Source organism: Onthophagus taurus, chromosome 1 (assembly GCF_036711975.1).
Source record: "Onthophagus taurus isolate NC chromosome 1, IU_Otau_3.0, whole genome shotgun sequence".
Lineage (NCBI taxonomy): Eukaryota > Metazoa > Arthropoda > Insecta > Coleoptera > Scarabaeidae > Onthophagus > Onthophagus taurus.
The window spans coordinates 3040782-3052969 of record NC_091966.1 but is presented as its reverse complement, the minus strand read 5'-3'; the positions used below and the strand labels follow the sequence as shown (position 1 = coordinate 3052969).

Below are 12188 nucleotides of genomic sequence, written 5' to 3'. Positions count from 1 at the left end.
ACTCACACCTTGTGTACGTTGCCTAATTTCCTCGAAAAGTCGTTCCTCGTAATCGAAGGGCTGAAATTCCTCACGCAAAAGCTCGACCAATTCTTTCCAGTCGGAAACGCGCTTACGTGTAGACTGATACCACACCAAGGCCCTGCCACTAAATAAATCATACGCAGAAGCGAACAATTCACCCGCACTAACATTCCTAGCCACTCGAAGCTCCTCCACCTGAGATAAAAATGCACTGAGGGACAACCCCGAAGAAGAACCATCAAAAGTTAAACCCCATTTGGCCACCGGTATCGATTTCCTAGCTGGCGTAACCATCACACCAGAAGCACCACCTGAAACGTTTCGAGAATCAGTATCGTCGTCGTCGGAACCAGAACCTTCAGAACTCGTTGGCAATTCAATCAGCGAGAGATCCAAGACCCCACCAACTGCTGACGTACTACGTACGGAAACCGCTTTCGCTCGAGAATCCAGATCCGCTCGAAGCTTATGAAATTTAACCAATAATTGAGTTCGAGATGTTTTCTCGGTGTTCAAGGCCGGACGTGATCGCTCAATCCGCCCAATGTAATGCACCAACTGAGCAGCTAACCTCCTGTAAGACGGCGAAGACTTAAGATCAGCGAAGTCAGCCACCAACGGTCTAATTTCATCGTAACCCTCATTAAGAGCCTGTAAATCAACATCAAAAGAAAACGGGTGAGCGGGGTAATCCATTTTCCGTCCAGTTTTCTCCAAGGAAATCATACTTCTCAGCACACCACGCATCTCTTTCACCGTGGCGACATCACTCACACCCCTTACAGCAAGCTCGTACGTTAACATAGACTGAGTCAAACGGGAAATATCTAAGGGCTTTGCCATGGCTCCTGTGTGAAAAAATAACAAAACCTCTACAAAGGAAAATCAACAAATAGATTTCCGGTGCTTTCCCCGAAATACCAAAAGAACAATCGTCCACCTGAAAGAACGCTTTCAAAAAAAAAAAAAAATTGTGCCTGCAAAAGTGGCCCAAATGGCCCCCAAAAAAAGAATGATATGGCCCTCCAAAAAAAAAATGATATGGCCCCACGTTGGGCGCCAAAAATTGTGACGACTTATGAACACAAAAAAAAAGGAACGATACAGTCGATTAGCAATTTAATAACTAACGCAGGTCCTCGGCCGGCCCAGTGAAGACGGGTAGGGTTATTTATAAGGCGCCACACAGTTAACCCTGCGTTGTCCACGAACTGTGACGTGAGGTGATAAAATGATGCTATCGACACAAGTGGACACAAACACAAAAAAAAATAACAAAACACAAAAAAAAAGTTCGAGATATTTTAAGTTGCAAAAAAAAAAAAATATTTATTCGGTAAAAAAAAAATAATAATAATGTAAATAAAAAAATATTATTATGATATACGTAAGAAAAAAAATGTTGTTGTCCAACGAACGTGAAGCAACAAAAAAGGAAACGAATTGTTGGCGTACCAAAAAAAAAAATTGTAATAAATGACCAAAACAACTACGCAAAAAGAAAATAATAAATTGAATTGAATTACGCGTACGACCCGTACCCCTGATATCAGTCTGGCGTCGAGAAAGAAAATAAAAAAAAACTAATTCGTGAAACAAAAAAAAGTACGCCAAAATTTTACAATAAAAAAATTATTTTGTTTGATTAAACAGACAACAATACTGAATATTCTCAATCTATGATAATTTTATAATATAATAAAATATATTTAATTAATTTAAATGATTTAGATTTTAATGAATTTAATTTAAATTGTACTAATTAATTGAACAAAAGCTCACCGGGAAGCGGTATATAACAAAAAAAAAAACGTTTAGGTCTGACCTTGTCTTGACCACATGTAGACGATCCAAGCAAATTCTTCCAGCTCCAGCGACAATCTCCTCCGATTCAGGGAAAGGAAAACTTAATAGGTGGTGGCAATGCAACCTCGACCAAAATCCTCAAGGAAGAACCCCTCCGAAAAGGTAGAACTTCGAAAATGGATTGAAAATCTCACAAAATAACCAAACTTCTGTCTCGAAAATGTTACAGAAAGGTTGCCAAAATTTATGCTCTTCAATTAAAACCTTAAATGAACACGAGGAAATTAGAAAAGAGAAAAAAAAAAAGTAGAAAGGATGGAAAAATAAGATATAAAAAAAAAAAAATGATGATAATAGTTTAATTAATTCGGTGGTAAAAGGATGTATGTTTGAATAAATGAAGGTATGAATGTGTAAGGGAAAATATAAAATGTATTCAATAAAAATATCTTACCTCAGATCTTCGAGGTTTAGTCAGAAAACTTAGAAAAGTTTCAAAATACGGTTTAATCCGGAGTAATCCGATAATTGGACGTGCAAAAACGTTACCAATAAGTTGCACAACACGTAGATGAATCCCAAAAATTTGGATTAGGAACCAATCACCACGCGAAAAATTCAAAATGGCTTTACCAAAAATCCTAACTCTACGTGCGTACACGTACTGATCTGACTTGAAAAGAGGAAGAGAAAATCTTACACAGACGATAAATATCCTCAAAAATTCACAAAAAATTGATACTTGCGCACAAGCAAGAACAACGAAAGAATTAACACCATCTTTTAGGGGAAACGAAGAAGTAAAATAAGTTTAGAGGAAAATAAATTGAAAATGAAAAAGGAAAATTATGAAAGGAGATCTTCGGAGAATTGTCGCTGAAAAAGAAAAATTAATTAAACAAAAATTCAACAAAATAAACAAAAAGTAAACAAAATAAATCATCGCGAAATTTATGCAACTCAAAATACTCGATAACAAAATAAAATATCTAACCCAAAATAAAATTAAAACGAAGAATTAGGAAAGTAAAGGTTAAACACTCAAATGAAACATTAAGGAAAAATACAACCGTAACAATTTATTTCCAAGTGTTGCCAACTTTTAGTTATAATCCCAAAAATCCTTCAATTTCAAAATGGATGGATTTGGTTGTTAATAGTTATTTATATTACAAGTGGGTTAGAAACATAATTACTGTACGAGTGTGGAGAATTGCACGACGAGGTCGTAGACCGAGTCGTATAATCACACGAGTACTGTAATTATGCTCTAGCCCACGTGTGATGATATACAGCATTTTATCTACGACTGTTAAAAATTACTAAAAAAACTATTTCTTTAAGAAAGTCTATTTGACATTTATAAAAATATTTTGAAATGATTGTTGACAATTTTGAATTGTCAGTTTCAACAACATGTTTACTCATCTGGAATAAGTGTTTCGCAATGGAAAAACATAACAATTAATGTTTATAATAAATAGTATTGTTTCTCTGTAAGTAGATAGCACTTTTCCTTTTGTATTGTTGCTCGTTTCAATAAATTAAGTCTGTTCTGATTAGGCTAAAAATGCGTTACGTAATGAAACCAGTGCGGTAATGAACTTCATTACGTAACTCAAATCACCTCAAATGAGTGCGGTAATGATGACTTATCCAAGCAGTCGTAGATAAAATTAATTTATTATAACTCGAAAATTAGAAACGGAGGAGAAATGTTTATTAAAAAGAAATTGTTGCTAATAAACTATAAAAACATTATTGATAAACGGGATTTATGCCATCGATTGTTATAACCAACCTAATTCTTGGAATATCCAAGATTACTAAAATTTTACGTTTTAACATTAAAATTAACCATCACATTCATATTAAAAACTTTGAGATATATTATTATGCATGAAAATATTTAAAATTAACATAAAAAGTGAAATTACAAACGATTTAATTCCAAGTGTCACCAACTTTTGGTTATAATCCCAAAAATCCCTAAATCACAAAATGAATGGTTTTGGTTGTTAAAATATATTATAATTCGAAAATTAGAAACGGAGGAAAAATGTTTATTAAAAAGAAGTTGTTGCTAATACACTATAAAAAGGTTATTGATAAACGGATTAATCTCATCGATCGTTATTACCAACCTAACAGGCTGGAAATACCAAAGGTTACTAAAATTTGACGTTTTAACATTAAAATTAATCACATTTAGATTAAGAACTTTGAGATACATTATTATGCATGATAATATTTCAAATTAACCTAAAAAATGAAATTTACAAACGATTTAATCCAAAGTGTCACCAACTTCTAGTTATAATCCCAAAAATCCCTAAATCACAAAATGGATGGTTTTGGGTGTTAAAATTTATTATATCTCAAAATTAGAAACGGAGGAAAAATGTTTATTAAAAAATTATTGCTAATACACTACAAAAACGTTATTGATAAACGGATTATTCTCATCGATTGTTATTACCAACTTGAAGGGCTCGAAATAAAAAAGGTAACTAAATTTTGACGTTTTAATATTAAAATTAATATTAATCACATTCATATTAAAAACTTTGAGATACGATAAGTTTTATAGATCTTTTACCATTTACGACAGTGAAAACTAGAAGTAACACTAGTAGAATGAGACATTCAGTTATTCTAACTTTAATATCAGTTAAAGAAAAACTGGAAAACAAGGAAAAAGAAAGAAAATGAAGAAGCTCGCGAAGAAGAGAGTTAAGCGATGTCTAAGTCAACAAAAGAAGATTTCGCATAATAACAATTAAAACTAGAACTAACACTAGACCTAGAACTAGAATCATTCGGGTTTAGCCGTCTTAAGAGACGTGCGGCTAAATCCGAATGTTTCTAGTTCTAGGTCTAGTGTTAGTTCTAGTTTTACGCTAGCACTATCACTAGACTATCATTAGAACTAACACAAAACTTAGACCTAGAACCAGAAACATTCCTGTTCAGCTGTGTCTCTTAAGACGAAAACTCAGAGTTATCATAAGGACGTCATCTTTTCCAAGCAAAACTTTTCTTTTGCAAAATTACCCAATGCCTGTACTATTAAGTTATGTTGCATTTTATGTGGGACAGTGCTATGGTTACAACATTCATATATTGCGAATTATACAAAATTCTCGGTATAAATAAAAATTGAGATATAGAAACGATTTAGTGGCTTCGAAAATATCCTAAAACAAAACATTGTCCTTTATCGTCTCATGAATGAAAAACATATTATGAGGCATGATCTCAAACAAAACGGGAGAGCTAACGCCACATGCACGACGTAAAAAAAACCGCTCCAACGCGTATTAATGAAATTCCGGCGTTAAAAAAATGGGAGGATCCAGATGTGGCTTGACAAAAAAGTACGTGTCAGTTGGGGTCGTCATTATTTTCATGGTTTTAACCACATGTTCCATTCCGATCTAGTTTTTCTCTTTTCTCACCGACACGTTTAACTAAAAATATAAATATCTTGTGTGACGTAAACGTTCTAATGATTCTTTTTGTTGTTGTTACAGGCTTTTTAAAGGATGAAAACGGTCGCTGAGATGTTGTAGAAAGGATTTTTTAAACTCTAAATAAGGTAGGTAGCAAGTTTAATTGGTTGGCATGAGGGTCTCGTTAAAGTCCAAGCGGGCGTGAAGAGAAACATCTCGTGATAATCTCCCGGTTAATACGGGCTAATGCCGAATTATTTTTACGAGGGTAATTTTTCCGCACGCGTAAATTTCGTTCGGGTTAATCCTCGAAAATTGTTTTTAACGCTAAAAGCGACGACCCTTTCATTAAATGCTAATGAGGTCGCCAGACTGTGTTTATTGAAAACCAAGCGTCGAATATTGAAAATTGAAAATTTAAATGAGGAAACATCTCTCTTTCCTCTCGAGAAAGTCGTAATTGATTACATTACGTTCGACAAAAGGTCGTTTCACACATACATTTCATTTCTCAAACTCAATTAACTTGAATGCGTAGAAAGTATGTTAAAATTACCATTGGAGATGGGAAGACGTTTTTATAACCTATTCTATATAAACATCGATATTTGAAATACACAACTCAAGTTTCTATACCTGGAAAAGAATAAGGGAAAGAAGAATCTATCTGTTCGTGGTATCTCGATATCTGCCGTCACATTTTACCCGAAAGAAAAGGTCATAGGGGCGGATATTGTTGGCATATGCCTCAACTCTCTTATAGATCGAAATAAAAATATCTCAACATGAATCGCTTCCATTTTTTTACTAAAAATATATATTAAATTGGGGAAACTAACAAGCAAAACATTTTACTCAACGTGGAGTGTAAGTAGGGTATTCTCTAAATATCTATGAACTCTCCAACTTTATTATTCTCCATTCTGAAAGTTTTAACAATCTTTTTAAAAGTCAAATAACTCGAAGAAAAATTTGAAAAGTGGTAATCCATCTTTGCGACATAAATCATGGTCTTTCAACGCACAGTGATAGTTTTATAAAAATTATTTTAAAAATTCTTTTTGATCTTTTCCAATTCCAGTTTTCGCGGAAAATTTGCTACCAATCTCGAGAATATTTCAATTCTGGAAATTCTATGAATGGAATCGTACGATTTCTCCTTTTTAGAGAGGTTAAACCCTCTTCCAAGAAGCTTTTGTGATAATAAGCGGGGATTTAGAGACATAAAAATCGTAATTTTACAAATTTATTATTTAATGATTAGCTATTTTATGCACAAAACAGTTTTCATTTTCAATATTATAGACAATTACATAATTCTATAACGATGCTACTCGAAGTGAAATGATAACCTTTCTTGAACGTATACTTACAAGATTGCATTTTATTTGATCCTTATATTGAATCCTTATATTTATAAAAACAATATTTATCTTCACAAAGCAATAAAGCATATTCTTAGCAAATTGAACTGATGATAAATTTATAACTTAAACGATATTTTCGTCTATTCACCAAGCAATTTCTCATTCTATTTATAATGCAACACTTCTAACGGCTTGTATAAATTTAGCAAGAAGTCGTTTAAATTACTCAGTTAGTTCTAATCAACAATCATCAGATTACCGACATTTCACGTCGTTTCTCTTCATGATCTCATTCAGTATTCTCAAAATCAATTCTCACTTATCGTTATATATTTTCACATCATATATTACTACGCTCAGCTCCCCTCTTCCCTGAAATTAATTCATTTTAGCTTTATAATGTGCCACCCACATGTCTTCCAATTTTGTTATCATTCTTCTCGTAGCTTCCGTTATCTTATTCTTATTTAATTCGCTGCTCAACCACTATATAATCACGATCTCATTATAAGCTGGGCATTTCGTTTTTGCCAATCCCTTTCAGCATATCCCAATTTCTTATGTTGGCTCCGAATAGCTCTTAATAACTACTTCTCAGTTGCTCCTAATAACTCTTCACTCTTCCTGTGTGTTGTTATTGGTTTCCAATACATTACCAAAATCCTCAGTTGCTTTTTCTCTTCTCATATTTAATGTTGTTAAAGGCTCTGTTAATATCTCTTGTTGACTCTAGCAATGGCACCCAATACCTTTTTTTTAATAACTCCGAATTGCTTCTAACGCCCTAAGCGTTTAAAGATCTCAATAAGGGTCCTAATGGTTTCCAATAGCTTTCTGGCCGTCCTAATAGCTCACAATGACTCTTACTAACTATCAATAACTAGCAATGGTTCTCCTCAATTACTCCCAATACCTTTCATCTTTAACTAGCTACCTGTTGCTTTTAATATCTCACGTCTTTAAAGGTTTTCAATTGATCCGAATAGCTTTCGCTTAATCTCAGTATATATCAATGTCTCTCATTAACTCCGAATAGCTTTTATAGCAAATAATGACTCCCAATTACTCCAAATATCTTCCATTTCATTATCTTCCTCAGTATTGTTAATAACATACGCTTTTAATGGCTTCCAATTAACTCGAATGACCCTCAGTGTTTATCATTTACTCTGAATAAGTGGTTATGTCGTTCGTTGTTAGTAATTGGTTACACTAACTCCGAGTAGCTACCAATAAATAACCAACACTGGCTCCTAATACCTCTCCTTTTTTTATTATTTTAGAGTTGCTTCCAATACCTTACACTTTTAAAAACCCCCAACATCTTTCACGTTTTTGGCACTGTTTCCAATTTTTTGACTTTATCCGAAGAAGCATCAATTATCATGTATTATGTATTGTTTATGTGTTTTATTACTTCCTTTGTTTTTTTTTGGTTTTTCAAAAAGTTTTAAAATTTTTTTAAGCTAGTAGGGTTTAAAAAAAATTTTTAAAAGTAGTAGTTCATCTTTGGAACCCTCGAAAAACATAAATCAAGGGTTTTCGACACAGTCATAGCCAGATGCCATGGTGAAGTACCGCTCAAGGTTTTCTGAGGGCCGTGGCAATATCTCAGGTCGTACGGTGTGTCCAAAAAGGGTGTTGTCGGTGTAACATTTGCGCCTCCGTTCGTCCCTTAATTCGTTCGTAGGACACACTTCGGGCGAGAATCAGCACTCCGACATCGTACCCTCGTCACGTTGTACAAACACCTCAGTCCTTCAGACCGGAGTCTCGGCTTCTAGCGAGTTCCGAAGCTTCGGCCGGCGTAATGGATTAGATAAAATATATCATTCGGTTTTAAATTAAATTCACCCGCTTCCGGCTCGCGTGGTCGCCGCACGGCGACCGTGATAAATGACCCCCCTGATTATTTATGCTCCTGTTGTGCCCTTTGCGGGCGAATCCCGAAAGATTAGTGTGTTTCGGAATGGATTGGAGGGCTTTTTATCTGTTTGCTTGTTGCATTCTTTTGTGATCTCAACCGATTTTCTATTAAATGGAATAAATTAACGGGAATTGTATCCGGTTGTGATTGTATTTTCGAAGCGATGGGGTGTAGAAGGGGGAGATCATCTAATTAGCAAGGTAGAGAGGGCGCTTGCCATAATAGCAGAGGAATTAGAAGTTTTCTGATCCGATAAGTACGGCCGAAACTCCCAACTTTTCCTATCTTAATTGGTACCTCCGGCTCGCGTCGGATTTCCGGGCCCCGCGTTGCCAGCTCTCCGGTAATTTATGCTCGCGCAAAACCTTGCTCGCGCCCTCCAGAACGAATATTAAGTTTACAATAGGCTGCGAATTAATGCAACGAGTCGTACCAGTAAAATATTAAACTCAAACTCTATAAATTTTCAACTGAATATACAAGTTAAAACTAGATTCAAAAATCTCATTCATCATTAAAATATTGGATAACAAACCGATTACATCAACGATAACGGGATGTGTTAAAAGAGATGTTTCGTCTTCTCTCGAACATTCATTAATTAAGAGTCAGTTGCACGGTGCGACACGATTTGAGAGCGAGCTCGCTGTAGTAATAATTGAATGGGATTAAATCGAACAAAAGGCGAAACAAAGGCAAACAATGGCGCCCCAAATTCCGATGCACAGGAAACGGGATAGAGCCCTATCGGTGCAGTTGTTACCGGTTCGGGTTCGCACAAAAAATCCCTTCTCTCTAATAAACGGCAACCATTATCGCCACTCACCTGTGCCTCCCAACGACGTTAAATCTTTTCACCTCTAACAATTTTTCGACCACCACTATCATTCATACATCTTTTCAATTCTACTTGCTACTAAATTTACATATTTAAACGTATCCTTGAGATGGCATATTACTTTGAAATATGACATAGTAACCCTCTCAATAAAACATCAGAGAGAATGGTCCGGTCGCTGTGGGATCGTTTCACACGTGCACAGCAAACGGGAGTTTCCGCTGTTTAAATAAACAATTACCAGCACTTTCCTAGAACGGAAGCAGAACGTTTTTTTATTCCCCGTCGTGCACCCCCTTTTGTATATACGGAAAAGAAGACAAGAACGGCGGGGGCCCCAGAAGGACACTGAGTCCTAGGAAAAGGCTGCAGCAGGAGAGTTACAAAGCCGGCAGTAACAAAAGAGCGAGTAAACGCTATCTTTATTTTCCCCCAGCGGTATTTTTCATAAATATAGCGTGCTTTTAGCGTATTGCTGCTGCTCAAGATATTCTTAGTAATATAATAAGTAATTGTGAAATGCAGGATTATCGTAAGAAAGAAGATAACACAAAATTTTTTTTACTACTAATAAAGCAATCAAAATGTTTCTAACCCAACCTTTAGAGAGGCTTAATACTGTGTTTTGAGAGAGATCAGAGAAATAGCTCTCAGAGGAAGTGAACATTTCTGCCATAGCATTTGAATACCATTTTTTTTTAACCCAAACATCAATCACCTTATCAGTCACCCATCCAATTAAGCTTGCGGAATCATAGCAAAAAAAAAAGTCATTTCATCTCGGAGATCCAGAAATTTATTTCTTCTTTATCTATTTACTTTGGTAACTATTCCGATAGCACTAATGAGTTCATCATATATTTTTTGAAATACTGGTTTTATTGAGCAAGTATTTACACAGATTTTGCTTATACCGTTAATGCCAACATCAGTTAGTTGCATAGCAAGAATTAGGTATCAGTGTATATCGTGTCCCTTAATTAATGGAATCCTTTCTATAAATGTATTCCCACAATTTCAACAAGTAACGAGCTTTAATCCGAAGCTGAGTTTGATTGTTAAAAAAACAACTTGCACACTATTTACATATCAGATTTGTGATAAACTTATAAAAAACTATACGCGATATTTAAAAAAAAAGCCTTAATTACATTGAAGTCAGAAACCGCTTTCAGTTCTTATGTGAGATCTGCGTTTTTGCACATCTCTAACTCGGTTAAAAAGTGTTGGAACCTAAGAGTTCCTATACTTCGTTGTTCCTTATGTATTTTATTAACAACAATCATCTTATATAGGATTTTGACTATATGACCTTACATTTTGTGAGTCACCTTAGATTTGCAGATAACATAGTTTTAATATCAGACGACTTACAGGGAGTCCAAGAATTACAACCAACAACGCAAAATGTTTGTCTGAAAATGAACTATGATAAAACTGTTTACTAATCATTAAATTTGTTTAAATGATTAAGATTTAATTCGTAACAATCTGACATTGTTCAAAATGATTAAAAATTTGTTGGTAATCTGTGAAAACTTATCTAAATTGCTAAAAACTAATTAGTAACCATTGAAAACTTGTCTAAATGATAAAAAAGTAATAATAATAATGTTTATTGCCTCAAAAACAAATATTTACATAAATATATACATTCATAACAAATATAGCCATCAAGGCAAACGGATCAATTTATTGCAATAACCGATATCTTCCACGAGACCCAACTGGCAACAGTGTATATGTAATTTTAAATAAATAATTGTGGCTACCAAAAAAGTAATACTAAATGATGTGCTAATAACACTACGCAAATGAGCATAGTTGAGTTATGTAACGGATCAACAGTCAGTTACTACAAGGAAGGAAATAGACACAAAAAAGGTGCAGTAAAAGATAGATGAAAGGCAGACTAGATAAGAAAACAAACACGTATAGGTCAAGAAGAAGATAGTTGAAGAGATAGCAGATGGCGCCTCAAGGCATTTTTAAAACTTATTAAACTAGCTGCATTGCGAACAACGGCAGGGGCAAATCGTTCCACAACGCAATCGACTGTATGTAAAAGACCTGTGCTAGATTTCAGTACAATGGACTGGAAACATAAGTGTAGAGTCCGACATTAATCGAGTGGGCAAGTCATGTGATGTCAAAAAGTGAAAGGCATCAGACAAATAAGCAGGAGTGCGGCTAAAACGACTAAAAAGTAGTTGTTAATCATTGAAAACTTCTCTATTGCAATTCCATGTTATCCAAAATGATTCAAAATTGATTATATGATATGCCAGCATCGTCTAAATATTCAAAAACTGCTTCATAGCTATTCCCATTAGTTCAAAACGATTTAATATCGTTTGCTAATCGTTCTCTATAAAATTCTTGATAAAATCTTGACCATAAAATCCGTAGAGACAATCAGACATGGGAGCTCTCTCGAAGAATAGTTTTAGATTGGGGAGCTTATGGAAAAATAGTGTGTACTCCCAATTTTCGGGGCTGAATCATTGACGCTTACTAACATACCTATTAAAAAACTGCAAGTAACACAACGCAAAATGGAAAGGTCCATGGTGAGGTTGACCCTGATTGATGGGATCCATAACGAAGTAGTGAGAAGAAGATCGGACGTAAAACTTATGCACATCGCAAAGTTAAAATGGAGATGGATCGACCATGTGGCTAGCTTAACAGATGCTTTAAACTATATTGGTGAAACATTGTAATCAGATCTATATTAATCGTGGTAGGTTTAAAAAGTTGATTAAAAGTGGTTT

General features: G+C 34.7%; 1 protein-coding gene across 2 annotated transcripts in view; it reads left to right on the top strand.

Annotated features, from left to right (window-relative positions):
- The window catches only part of LOC111429266 (irregular chiasm C-roughest protein-like), a 183417-nt gene that overhangs the window by 137068 nt on the left and 34161 nt on the right, over positions 1-12188 (top strand). For both annotated transcript variants that reach the window (XM_071194507.1, XM_023065136.2), the window contains exon 3: positions 5364-5428. The gene's annotated coding sequence lies outside the window, so the exon portion shown is untranslated. The remainder of the gene's footprint in view (positions 1-5363; positions 5429-12188) is intronic.